This window comes from Triturus cristatus, chromosome 3_2 (assembly GCF_964204655.1).
Source record: "Triturus cristatus chromosome 3_2, aTriCri1.1, whole genome shotgun sequence".
Lineage (NCBI taxonomy): Eukaryota > Metazoa > Chordata > Amphibia > Caudata > Salamandridae > Triturus > Triturus cristatus.
The window spans coordinates 358,181,744-358,195,834 of NC_140584.1; positions in this window are offsets into that span (position 1 = coordinate 358,181,744).

Genomic DNA, 14,091 nt, shown 5'->3' on the forward strand with positions numbered 1-14,091 from the left:
ATGTTCTGTAGTTATAACAAAGGTGTGGCAAATCTGAATGCAATCTTGGAGGAATAAAATCTACAAAGCATAAACTGTTTCCTTTACAAATGAACAAAATGAGGGGAGTGAATTTTGCCACAGAAAACCTTTAATGAGAACACATTTTCTATGAGTTCTCAAATATCTTCCTCATCTATTTCAGTAAACCATTCTGATAATCAGAGTTATACATGTACTTCCAACACCACCATCTGTCTGTCAGTTAACTGCCTAGCAATTAACTGTAGCATCACCACAGAGTTTTGAATGCACGACTAAAATGAAGCACATTTAGATGGAATAGGAACTGTTGAATTCAAAGCCATTTCTAGAGAGCATTAAGAGTTCCAACGTGAGACTCCATCTGGTGGCCAACAGAGCTGAAATCAACACCAACCCCTACCACTCACGCCAAGGTCCTTGGGAATGTCATCGACAGCAAACTCGACCACCCAGGTCAACGCCGTCACCGCCTCATGCGTCCATATCTTGTTGATGCGGCGGAAGATTTTCAAATGACTTCCAATAAGCACCCAACAACAGTTCCACATGCCCTCATCAAAAGCAAGCTTTAATACATGAACACACTATATGTGAGGCTCAACATAAAACTGATCTAAATTCTGCTGACTATTCAGAACTCAGCAGCCAGAATCAATCTCAATCTCTCATTCCGCAATTACATTACATTACACCTCAAGGAGCTCCACTGGCTCCATATAATCAAGTTAGAACAATTTAAACTCCTCAACCACACTTTGATGACACTACATAGCACTGGCCAGCATACCTCAACATTTCACAACCCTTCCAGAGATCTCTGCTTGTCTGGACTCCTACTTGTATAAATGGAAACCAAGATCGGGCAGTCGAACCTTTTCCTACATTACACCTAAAGCATAGAACAACTACCCGCTACATATAAGAGCCTCTTCTTCACTTCTTGAATTCTGCACAAAGCTGAAGGCATGGCTTTTGGAGTAGTCACTCTTGGTCCTAGGTTTGGCTAAACCCACTAAACACAATCTTCAGCCATACCTAGGACAAGGTTGTTTTACACAGTACTTTTTCATGTGTCCAGGGACTGCATTTACCATTCCACAAGCAGGCAACTCCCGCTATGTACAGATTTCGGACATGCACACTGGAGGTTGTCTGCAAGGCCTCATGTCACACCAGATCCTGCATCCACCATCCAATTGGGGTTAGGTGGTGGGATTACCATATGGCCAAACCCTGCATCCAACCTTACACATTTGGCCAGTGCCCGCTTTTCATGGCCTTCACCCATGTGAAATGTGGGGCTGGCTGCAGGGCTTTGCTTGCTGCCAGGCCCTGCAAAAACCCCTACATGACCACCCAGCACCCTACTTTCTCAACCTTCATGCCTTCAAAGAAAAGGTTGACTAAAGGGTCTTTTGTTCAATGGTGTTCAGTAGCCACCTCTGTACAAGTGATCTACCCCCATTGCACCCATCCTATGCGTTAACACAAGTGAAGAGACAATGATATCCCTTGTAAGTGCTCCACTTCTAAGATATCCAATTTTTTTTGCATCTTTTGAAAGCTTACAGACATGCTAATAAGAGTCCACCAATCGATTTAGGTTTCCTTGTTCAGAAAGCCTAGAGAACACTGTCAGAATTATTGGTTAATCTCATTGGTAATTACAGCAATATTATTGAAATATACTTAGTGATTCCATTAGTTATGTATTTTAACATGGCATGAGTGATGTAATGTGTGAGGTCACATAAGTAGGGCATGATAGGGGCGCAAGTTATAGGGCCACATGTATGAAACTATTTTGCATTCGCAAACAGGCTGTTTTGCAGAATCGGTCCTTTTGCGAACACAAAAAAGGCTTTTCCAATGTACCAAACTTTATTTTGTGATTTGGTAACCTGTTACCAAATTGCAAAATGGGTTTGCGATTCAGTATTAGCAATGGGCATGTTTAAGGGGCCCTTCCAAATACCGACTTGCAGCGGTATCTATGAATGTTTTGTGACTGAAATGTGGTTGCAAAACATTTTCATTTTACCACATACTTCCAATAAGTAGTAACCCATTCGCAAATGGGAACCCTTCCCCTTTGAGAATGGTAGCAAAAACGTTTTTTTTAAAATGAAAGGAAAACTTTTCATTTTTCTTTATAAAAGCAACCTGTTTCCCTTTAAGGAAATCGGCCTCATTTAAAAAAAATGATTGCTTTATTTATAAGCAATCATGGACATGGTGGTCTGCTGACCACAGCAGGCCGCCATTCCCTGTGATTTTAATGCTTCCTATTGGGTCGCAAATAGCGACCTACCTCATTAATTTTCATGAGGTAAGTGGATTCGCAACACCCCTATAAATCCCCAAATTAAAATCTTGAGGTTTCTAAACTATATCTGGATTATTTCAAAGACTTTTTCTTTTTTGAAAGTTAACTTGTGTCTCATTCCAATCCCTATAGATAGAGGGGTAGAGAGAGAGAGAGAGAGAGAGAAAGAGCGAGAGAGAGAGAGAGACAGAGAGAGAGAGAGAGAGAGAGAGAGAGAGAGAGAGAAGAAGAAGTTTAAGGATAGCAATGGACACAGCACACTAAATCTCTTAGGGCCTAATTACAAGTATGGTGGTCCAAAGACCCACAGACTAGGGTGGCGCAGCAGTTGGGTTTAAGCCACCTCTGAACCGGCGATCCGACTGCTCCATCAAAAGTTAGGCAGTTGGACCGCCATTGCACTGCCGCAGCCACCAGGGAATTGCCGTTCTCTGTCGGTGGTGGGGCTTTCAGGGGCTCAGTAATATGCTGATGGTGCCACTGCGGCACGGCCATGCATATTACGAGTTTAAGGACCGCCATCGATTTCATCGAGGTCTTTGCTCCATGAAAAGGCTGGTGGTCCTGAAATAAAGAGGGTCCTACAGGACCTCCTGTTGCCCATGTGCATGAATAAATGAATGAATGTATGTTTTATAGAGCGCATAGTAACCCGTAAGCATCCCGGCGCTAAAACCAAGACAGCAGATTCTGTGGGGTAATCCGGGGGAGAAGAGGGCCGGAGGATCAGGGGAAGAGGTGGGTCTTCAAACGTTTTCTGAAGCAGAGATGACTGGGTTCACTCCTGAGTGTAGGAAGGGAGTTCCACAGTTTAGCCGTGTTCACAGAGAAACGCCGACCTCCTGTGCGTGCCTTTTTTACTCTGTGGACGGTGATAAGGTGTTCGTGGTCCGACCGGAGGCTCCTTGCGGCTTTATAGGGCGTTATTTTTTTAGGATGGGGGGACCCTTGTCCTGTAGCAGTTTGTGCGCCAAACAGAGGGCTTTGAATTTAACTCTTATTGGGAGCCAGTGCAGGAGTTTCAGAGCTGGCTTGGCCGAGGTTCTGGCCGGAGTGTTTGTGAGAAGCCTAGCAGCGGCATTCTGAATTCGCTGTAGTTTATTGAGGGTGGCTTCGGGAGCTCCTAAGTAGATGGCGTTACTGTAATCCAGCCTGGAAAGGATCAGGCCTTGGATAAGCAGTTTCCGGGAGGTTTGTGGAAGCAGGGGCAGAATTTTCCTAACTGATCTGAGGAGACCGAAGCAGATCCCAGCAGTTTTTTTCGCTTGGGTTTTGAAGGACAGGTCCTTGTCTATCCAGATCCCTAGGCTCTTGATCTCCTCTTTAGGAGCAGGGGGATCTCCCAGGCAGGTAGGCCAGAGGTCAGGAGGAAGAGTGGGCCCTTTCTGTCCAAGGAGCATGATGTCTGTTTTGGACCCGTTGAGTTTGAGGGCTGATTTGTTCATCCACGTGAAGATTTCAGAGAGGCAAGTGTGAAGGTTGGATAGTTCTTGGTTGGGATAGGATAGTGACACTACCAGTTGGGTATCATCGGCGTAGCTGATGATTTGCACTCCAAACGGGGTGACCATCTCCTCCAGTGGGGACATGTATACATTAAATAATGTAGGGCTAAGGGAGGAGCCCTGAGGTACTCCGCACTGGAGGGGGATCTTAGTGGAGCGGGTGTCATTCTCCCAGACCTGGAAGGAGCGGTTGTTTAGAAACGATGTAAGCCATGCTGGAGCGGTACCTTCCACCCTGATGTATTTGAGTCATTGGATGAGGACCTGGTGGTTGACCGTGTCGAAGGCCGCGCTGAGGTCCAGGAGGATCACTGCCACTGATCCTCCAGTATCTAGTATGCATCTGGTCTCCTCCACCACGGCTAAGAGGGCGGTGTCTGTGCCCTGACCAGGGCGGAATCCCGTTTGCGATTTCTTGAGAAGGTTGTTGGACTCCAGGAAGTGAGAGAGTTTTTTGTTCACTATTTTTTCCGTGATTTTACTTATACCGGGGAGGAGAGAGATTGGTCTATAATTGGCCATGTCTGACGGGTCCAAGAGCGTTTTTTTTAGAAGTGCTTTGACAACGGCGGCCTTCCAGCTGGGAGGGACCGTTTCCTGACATAGCGAGGAATTGATGAGATCGGTTAAAGAGAGGGCGATTGTAGGTGCCACTTTTTTGAGGATGCGAATGGGCACCGGGTCGCTGGGAGATCCGCTTTCAATTGTGGCGAGAGTAGTAAGGACCTCTTCTTCCGATACCGGGCCGAGAGTGTCTAAGTAGATGTCAGGGTTTCCTGGCTGCGGGCTGGGGATGATAGCGGGGTGAGGATGGCAAATTTTATTTGCTCTGGGTTTTTCTTGGGGTAAAGTAGCGAGGATCTTACGAATCTTTTCATCAAAGTATTTTGCCAACTTGTGGCATTTGTCCTCAGAGGTGTCAGGAGCTGGGGGAGGGTCAGGGACATTGAGTAGTTCTTTCATGATGATGAAAGTTTCTCTGGCAGAGCTGGAGGACTTTATTATTCTCTCATCATAGAATTGGCTTTTGGCGTTGCGTAGAGCGGTTTTATATGATCTCATGGAGGAGCGGAAAGCATCTTTCCTGGATAGGGACCCGTCTTTCCTCCAGGCGCACTCTATTTTTTTGCATTCTTTACGTAGCACTCTAAGCTCAGGGGAATACCAGGGGGCAGGGTTGACTCTTTTAGCTCGCTTCCAGGTGCTAATTTTGGGGAGGAAAGAGTCTAGTGAATGGGTAAGCCAGGAGTTAAATTTCGCATTTGCAGTTGCTGGGTCTAGAGCTGGGGGGGGGGAGAGATTTCTTGAGTTCGATGGCCCATTCTTCGGATGAAAGTTTAGCCCAGCGTCTATCCGTGACCCTGATTTTGGAGGATTGTGGAGGAGGGGCGTTGAGGTGCCAGTCCATGGGGACCAAGAAGTGGTCAGTCCATGGCAGAGGGAGGGGGGACGAGGTTATGAGGTCGTTAATATTAGTAAAAATAGGGTCAAGGAGGTGACCCTTGTCGTGAGTAGCCTTTGAGATTGCTAGTCTAAGGTCGAAGGAGGTGAGGTCGAGAAGGAGGTCGGAGGCTGTCAGGTCCTTGGAGTCTAGGAAGTGGAGATTGAGATCCCCCAGGATTATAAGGTTGGAGGCTGAAGTGGCCATAGAGGCGATGGTTTCAATGAGAGAGCTGGAGAATTTAGTAGAGGCTCCCGGTGGGCGATATATTAGAAGTCCGGCGAGGGAGACTGTGGGAAAGATTTGCAGGGCGAAGTGGCAGCTTTCGCAGTCTTCGATAGTGCCATTGTTTGCTCTGCAAGTAAGGTGTTCCCTGTGTATAATTGCCAGGCCACCTCCCCTATGGGGATGCATGCAGGGGGGCACAACATGTGTCCTCCTGAGTGCATGCACCCCAGTTCCTAGACGGCATGGGAATTTTCAGTCCAGGCTGTGCAGGAACTTTTTTCGGTGTTCCCATTGCGGTGCCCATTTTCAGAGGCACTGCCTTCTGACTGCCAAAAACAGCCCACCAGTCATGAGGAAACTCGTAATCTGGCGGGCAGTGTAACCACGCTTTTGGCGGTGTGGGAGTGCGCTGCTGGCGTGGCGGTCTGCTTCAGCACTGCTAAACTCGTAATCGGCCCCTTAGTGTCTGTATCTGGTAACCTCTCAGACGGACGATTGAGGCAAGAAGCAACAGCCACTATTCAGGAAAGTACAGAGGAAAGCATTAGAGGTGGGGGGGGTCACACATCCCTTTGCACACAATTGCCCATTTGATTAGGAATCTTTTAGTAGGAAATGTTGAGGTGCAGTGTTCAGGTGTCACATGGACATTGGCATCATTGGAGAAAGTGGTGGAGCAGAGTGATGATATGCCTGCATTCACGGCAAGGATAATTTTCTTTTCAGCTGTGCCATAGGGGCTAGGCAACTAGTAAAAGGGAAACAGGTACTCTCAGGTGTGTTTTGTCTTCTGGTCAATCAGGTGTTTGTCCCATGGCCTACTTTTTCCAGCAGAACAGAATAGAACATAGGCCATTGATGAGAGACTATAAGACTATATCTTTAATTTGGTTCTTTGGCTCTGCTTTTGCTATGTTCCGGTCCTGCACGTGTCAGGTCACAGTCTGGTCTTCTGGTCTTGGATTGGTGGAAGCCAGTGGGCACAAAAGGTCCTTTGTACCTCAGTTACACGGGATGTTCCAAGCCATTGCATATGAATTTATAAAGAATTTTGCAGGAGAAGAGGAAGCAGAACAGCAGTGCTGGAAGGGACTTGCCACTAAACCCTTTGGGCCACCCAAAATGCTGAGACATTACATACAATCAGAAAGGATACTAACCTAAAGGTACCCCTTGCAAACAAACATGCCCACTTCATAAAATCTTAGGGAGCCACAGAGGCGTAGCTTGACCTTTTGATGCCCGAGTCAATCCTTTACTTGGCCGCCCAGTGCTGGTAAAGGCGGGGAGGTGTTGGCGAAAGACAACGACGAGTGGGGGTTGCGGGTGACAGGCGACAATGAGCGGGGGAGGGGTTTAGGGACACTGATGACAGAGAATAAAGAAGAAACAAAATGTACCTTGCACTCGCTGTCGCACACAAGAAAGTGACATCGATGCATTCATGACATATTGCCCAAATTCAGCAGGAATCATAACTCGGACAAGAGTAAACACATGAGAAGAATGTCAAATGGACACAGCACTAAAGATGTTTGACCCCACATAAGGCAATAACATTAACATATAAGTCACAGAGGTTCCTGATTATAGTATAATGTTTTCATGCCTGACTAAAATATGGCTCTGGCCTTCATTCTCAAACAATAAACAAATAATAAAGTCCTATACTGGATTGCTTAAATATTGTGGGGTCAAGCTTGTACACAAAATAAAACCACAATTTAAAATTTTAAATCTGAGTCTCCTTTTCAAGTGATTAGGTGTTAGCATTTATCTGTGGGTCCCTGATCCTTCAAGTGCAGTGTCCAACGTTGTTTCACACGTTTCTAGGGTGATGATTTAGGTGTTAGTTCCTCCCCCTAATTGTACTGTTTTTTTCAGTAATTTATGTGATGCGTGCAATTGTGCACACTAGCATAAGAATTCCCCTATCCACATTTTAAAATTATGGTGGAACAAATTTAATTTGTGCCTATAGTTTCAATAGGGGCTGGGCAAAATTGCATAATATTTACCAAGCGAAAAGCTGATCATTTTCCAGATAATCACATATATTACGCGAGGGATGCTTGATCAGTAGTTTGCATGAAAAGTGTATGCATGTTATACTCTTGTGCACACAGGGAATGTGATATACTTGGTCAGTATATTTTCTATGCATTATTTATTAACATGCTGTAAGCTTCGTTACCACATCGCATGTAGCTACGTCACAGGAAAGATTTCATAGTTGCCGCGTGACATTTTCTCCTCCAGCCAGTATCCTGTGTCTGAAAATGACATGAAAAAGTGTAAGCAGATATAAAACCATAATTATGTGAGGTACATGAAACAAAAAAAATCCATTCTGTGCGTGATTATGCTTGAAAAATGCATTTTCAATCCACTTTAGCACTTTTGTTCTTCTTAGGAACAGCATATTAAGAATAGAAAACTGGCCAACACCTTATTTAATGCATCCTTATGAAATTTTTACATTGTATTCTTTTATGTGGCATTATTGTTTTATTTAAAAAAATATCAGATGTTTCATGAAATGAAAAAGTGTCTCTGTACAAAAAAAAAACACACACGCATATACCATGTAAACACAACGATTTTCTAGATGTATATTCACAAATATGCATAACCTTAAAATGTAAAACTTTTTCATATTCAGGCATATTTGGTGTAAAGTACTGAAGGGAAGAGGTACGAGCACAAAAGTCAATTCTTGAGTGTTTTCGCAGACGGCGTCCTGCGGGGCCGTAAGTATCTGCAATTCATGTCGTGCAATAAATTACATAATTAATATGCCACGTGTTAATAGGATGTATATTGTTGCATCATTAGTATCAATTAGTCTGGCTAATTTAAATGGTGCTCCATAAAATTCCACACTGGGAGCATGCGTGCGCTGTGAAGTGTTTCTGATTAAACATGAATCTTTGATAACGTTTGGAAGCAAAGTGTAACTGTAAAACGTGTAATGAAAAACGCATGCACGCTGACGCACAGGATGAGGGAGGTGACATCCAAAAACTACTCATAAACACAGTTTTTAACCTTGTTTTTTTCAGAATTTTGATTTGCAATGTGTTGGATTTGTGCATGTATTTCAGAGCAGGCAGACTTTTATGATGGTGTGTGTTCGATAGGTCAAATAACTCCAAAACATAAAAGTAAATAAATCCTGCTTATCCCTATCTAAGTGAGTTATGCTTAAAATTGAAAACTTTAGTTCATGACCAATTTTACCTTTTTGTCTCCCAGAAACTCACAAAGGGATTCCAGGCATGAATAAGTCCATTTACCTGAGGAGCGATCTCGTCAATATCAAGTTCTCCTTAAATCCCACTCCAGGGTATGCAAAGTGAGGGGCTTATTTATGAGAGGCTGTTTTGACACTAAGGCTGAGCAAGCCCCTCAATCATTTCTATGAGGTGATGCAAAGCAAGCCTGAGTGGCTTTGCATGGCCTCATAGATATGGAGTAAGACAAAGAAGCACAAGTCGCTGCATCGCCTTACTCTGCATCAAAGAGGCATTCCATGGGCGTTGCAGTGGTTGTTCCGAGGGGAGAGGAGTTGGCCTAACGGCCAGGTGCTCGACCTCGGACCCGGGGAACTGGGTTCAAGTCTCGGTAATGACGCTAAACATCCTGTGATTCTGGGCAAATCTCTTAATCTCCCTGTGCCTAACAAAAAATGAATGTGTGTCCTCATGTAACGTAACTGGTGCTATGTAAAGCGCTCTGATACCTGATTGGATTCGGGTCAAGTTTGCGCTATATAAAACTCTGCATAAAATAAATAAATAAACACACAGGGATTTTGATGCTGCTCCAGATTTACTTTATCATGTAAACCTTACGCCTTCTCAGAGCTGGTGTAATGAAGAGAAATATTTTAATTTTGCCTTGTTTTTTTCTCTTTCCATGTTACCTGCATTCTGAGCCTCACATGGAAAGAGGTAAACGCCTCTCTGGATTGTTCTTGAGCAGGAAGTTGCCCCTTCCAGCACAAAAACACTCCTTCTTGCAATGGAGGCACCCTTGCACCATGGTACAAGGGTGCCTTCGTTGGCGTTAGGCAGCAAATTGTGTGCCTGCGCAGGAGGGAAAGGACAGGAATGAACCATAGTTCCTAAATACAGTGCATTCCTGCCCTTTTACAATGGCGTGGGGCACCATAGTATGCAGACTTGTGGTGCTGCCTCACACCAATTCCTCATTAATGAGGCCCTGAGTGTTCCAAGACATGGTTAGCCTTTGATGTTTGCAAATCCAAGAATCCTGAACATTCGGGGCTATTCACAAACTTATCTCATTGGCCTTTCCACTCTAGATAAAATTGTAATTTTACCCCAGCCAAGGGCTGGCATAATTCCATTTTCAGGTTGAGAACGGGATTGGAGAACCCCCAATTTGGTTAGACCGCAGGGAATGACGTTTCTCAATGGAGAAGTCAATATTCCATGTGAAGAAAAAATAATGTGCTTTTGCACAGGGGATCCTATTTCCCCCTTGCAGAGTTATCCACTACGGAGAACTGTGGACAGTGTGCTTGGTAGGGAGTGTTACTTGGAAATCTGTGGTTGATGCAGCTCTCGGGGCATATTCCTCGAAACCTTTCTGAAATCCAGGAAGTACTAAAAGTATGTGCAGGTGACTAGTGGATGTTTGCATCGACGTCTATTCCCAAAAATGCCATGCATTGCAGAATGCACCATTTGACCTCCACTGATGTTACTTGATTGCTCCCTTGTTGTAATCTTAGTCCCTCAAGAAACTGTTCTTAGGGCTCCACCCTAATACCATGTACGAAAATGTTGTCCTGCAGTCACACACATATGTGTGTGCGTGTGTGTGTGTATATATATATATATATATATATATATTACCTGCTTGCGGTCCGCCAGTAGGTAGTTATAGTTAGGACCTAGTTTCCACAGGAATAGCATTTTTTGTTTTGCTAATAACTTTGACACCATTTGATGAATCCTCAAATACTTTTCAAAACTAGTTTGACATTCACTTCAGCTGCTGTGATTGTCTTGAAAGTTTCAGGGTTATTTGTGGTGTGGGTGCCAAGATAAAAGGGGGGGGGGGTTAAAAACACATTTTCCCAATGCAATTCCCCATAGGGATTTGAGACACGACTACTGCCTGAACCACTGGATGAAATTACACCAAATTTGGCAGTAAGCTAGCTCTTGGTCTAGAAAGAGCCTGGTTTGTATTTTGGTGTAAATCCATTTGGAAGTTTTGGAGTTATTAAAGAAAAACTACTTATATATATCTTGGGTAATGAATCCTCCACAGATCCGACAGATCTCTTGATGAGATCTGATTGGCTGCCAACAATTCAACTAGGAAGTTTTGGCATCCATCTTGGGACTCAAACTCGACTGAGTCCCAAGGAAAAACAAAAAACAAAAGGGGGCACGGTAGGAATACCCTGACCCCTTAGGCCTGGTGGATTGATGCAAATTTGCAGAGGATCTTTGGCAAAATTTTAGCCCCCAAGATGGGCCAGGTCCCTGGGGCAATTAGAAAAATTATTTTGGTGGAGGAGGGCGCACATGGCCCCTCCTACCCAAGTTGATTTTAGCCCAGGGAATCACCCTGGGGCATGGCTGATACATTGAAAGGGAGAGGAGACTGCAGGGCTTCCCTCCCAGAGCAATTTTGGCACCAGAAACCTTATCCCCGCGACCCAGCTGTGCTTAAAAAAGGGAGAGGGGGATGCAGCCCTCACCCCCAGGGTCTAAATAATTATTAATGGAGGAGGGAGACCGCATGTGCCCCCACCATAAATTAAGCGGTGGGCCCCGGGGTATGGTGTACCTAGGGCCAGAAATCAGCTTGGGAGGGGGCTGCATGCCCACTCTACATTTTCATTATGGCCTGGCCCTTGGAGATGGGGTTCTCTGGGCTGAAATCGGCCTGGGGAGGGGGCTGTAGGCCCCCTTCCACATGAATTAGGCTGTGGGCTCCAGGGGATATGGTTGTAGGGGTCAAATACAGCCTGGAGTGCAATGCACCACCCTCCCCTAAAAGAAATGTGGCAGAGGATGGGGCCACTGGGCTGAAACTGGTCTAGCGAGGGGGCTGTGTGCCCCCCTCCCGGGGTGGCTTGCCTGGCTGCAGGCCATGCGCATCAGGGGTCGGCTGCATGTGGGGGGTTAGCCCTAAGCCAGGCCCAGTGGCCAAATCCCCACCTGGCCAGGCCCTGCATCCAACACCCCACAACACAGCAGCATTTGGATTAACATATGGTAATTGAATCCTACTTTACATTATAAAAAATCTAGAAATTGACTGAAAAAAACAGAGATCACAGGGATATTATAGTTAGGAAACAGCATTAAAAACCATAGAAATCCACTGAAAAAAAAGTTACAAGGACATTATAGTTAGGAAAAAGATTTTAAAAAATCTTAGAAATACACTACAAAACTAAAGGTCACAGAGACGTTATATTTAGGTTCAGATTTTACACACACAAAACCATAGAAATTCAGCAGTTAGAGTTAGATTTCTCTCAAGTAACTATAACTAGTGCCCTAAGGTACCTATAAGTAGCGCCCTCACCATACACTGCTAATTACCCCACATATCACATCACTCATGACATCTTTCATGACATTGTTAATCATATCAGTGCAACGTTTGCTGGAGGATTATCGATGAGAAAACTCTGCAGTGCATAGCTGAGCTAAGTATAACTCACGCCCCAGCTATGGGGCGTGAGTTATACTTAGCTCAGCTAACTATAACTGCTGAAATTCTCTGGTTTTGTACAAGCAGAACTTGAGCCCAACTACAACGTCTCTGTAACCGTTGTTTTTTCCAGTGAATTTCAATGTTTTTTTAAATTTAATTTCCTAACTAAAACATCCCTGTAACCTTTTTATGTTCCATGAATTTCTAAGGTATTTTAAATGCTAATTTCTAACTATAAAGTCCTTGTAACCTTTGTTTTCTCAGTGAATTTCTATGGGGTTTTTTATGTCTATTTCCTAACTGTAACGTCCCTGTAACCTTGGTTTTTTTCAGTGATTTTCTAAGGTTTTTTTAATTCTTTTTCCCAGCTATAACACTAATGTAACCTATGATTTTTTAGTTACATTATTAAGGTTTTTAAATTGTATTTTCTATCTGAAATGGCTCTATAATGTGTATTTTTATAAGCTTGTATTTTCTTCAGTGGATTAATAAGTGTCATTTTTTCCTTTACATTTTTTATATTCGTTACAATGGTGAGATACCCGTGCTGATCTCGTGAAAGGCACATGCTTTTGAGGAAGTCTTAAACATATATATAGACAGATTTTACTTAATAGCAGACATTAGTTGTTTAGTAATGTAGAGTTCATATTTGAGTATGTGTGATGGTTTTGTGAAAAAAGCTCTTCAATGTGGTGTTTTATATATTCACGGGGACTCTGTAGACTGCAACGTCGTCGGTAGTCGCAAACTGTGGGGGTATTGTTTTAAAACTTGGGGACACATACTTAGACATGCTTTCATTTATATTTGACACAAGTTGTTTATTGATATACTCTTTAACTCTAACGTTTGGAAGAATGTATTCAATTAAAAGCCTTTTACTTGGTGTTTTGCGTGATCACAGTGATGCCGGAAGTCTCGATGAAGTCAGTAACCGTGATGAACGTGTCTTTTTTGTGAAGTGTATAACACATATTTTTACATATTACATTGTATGATCCACATATGGAATATATAGAGGTGATGGAGTTCACCTTACTGACGAAGGGAACAGGGTGTTTCTAGGCAACCTGAAACTTTACATACAGTTTTGTATGTAGCTGTCTTATACACACTCTCAACACAAAGGCTCTTCTTGTCAGAGCCACCCAAGAGCCAAATATGTTGTTTGTTTTCTTGTTAACTGATTTTTGGGGGAATTTTTGTAATTTGCGGTGACATCGCGATGATCTCCATCATGTTGCAAAATCCCCAAACAAATGCAAACATTCAATGACCACCACCGCATAAATAACTATTACTTCAAATATTCATTCTTCCTATTACAATACACTTATTACTAACTTAAAGAACATGTTTGTACATGTATATTTGTAGTAACTTAAAAAAAAACTGTGATTTAACCCAACTTCCTGTTTTCTCAATGACACCGAGAGTCGCAATGTCTTCGGTAACCGTGATGATCACACCTTTTTTAAGAGGTGTATAACAGATATATGCACACATTGTAAAGTATTTTTGACACTAGGGTTTTATTACCCCACTCTTTAAAGTCACATTTTTGTAGGGAGTTTGTATAAAAAAAATAATTTAAACCGATTTTCTGTTTACGCGGTGACACCTGGTGTCGCGATGATATCGGTAGCCGTGAACACCACAAATATGTTGGGAAATGACAAAACAAATGCAGACATTCAATTGTACCACCACATTCAAAACTTATAACTGCAAAATGGATTATAACCAACAGACTAAACACATTACTATCTACATGACTATATAATAGCATGTAAGACTCCCCTAATATCTCAATAACACAGTGCATAACTTTTTCAGTGTAATCTATAACTGCA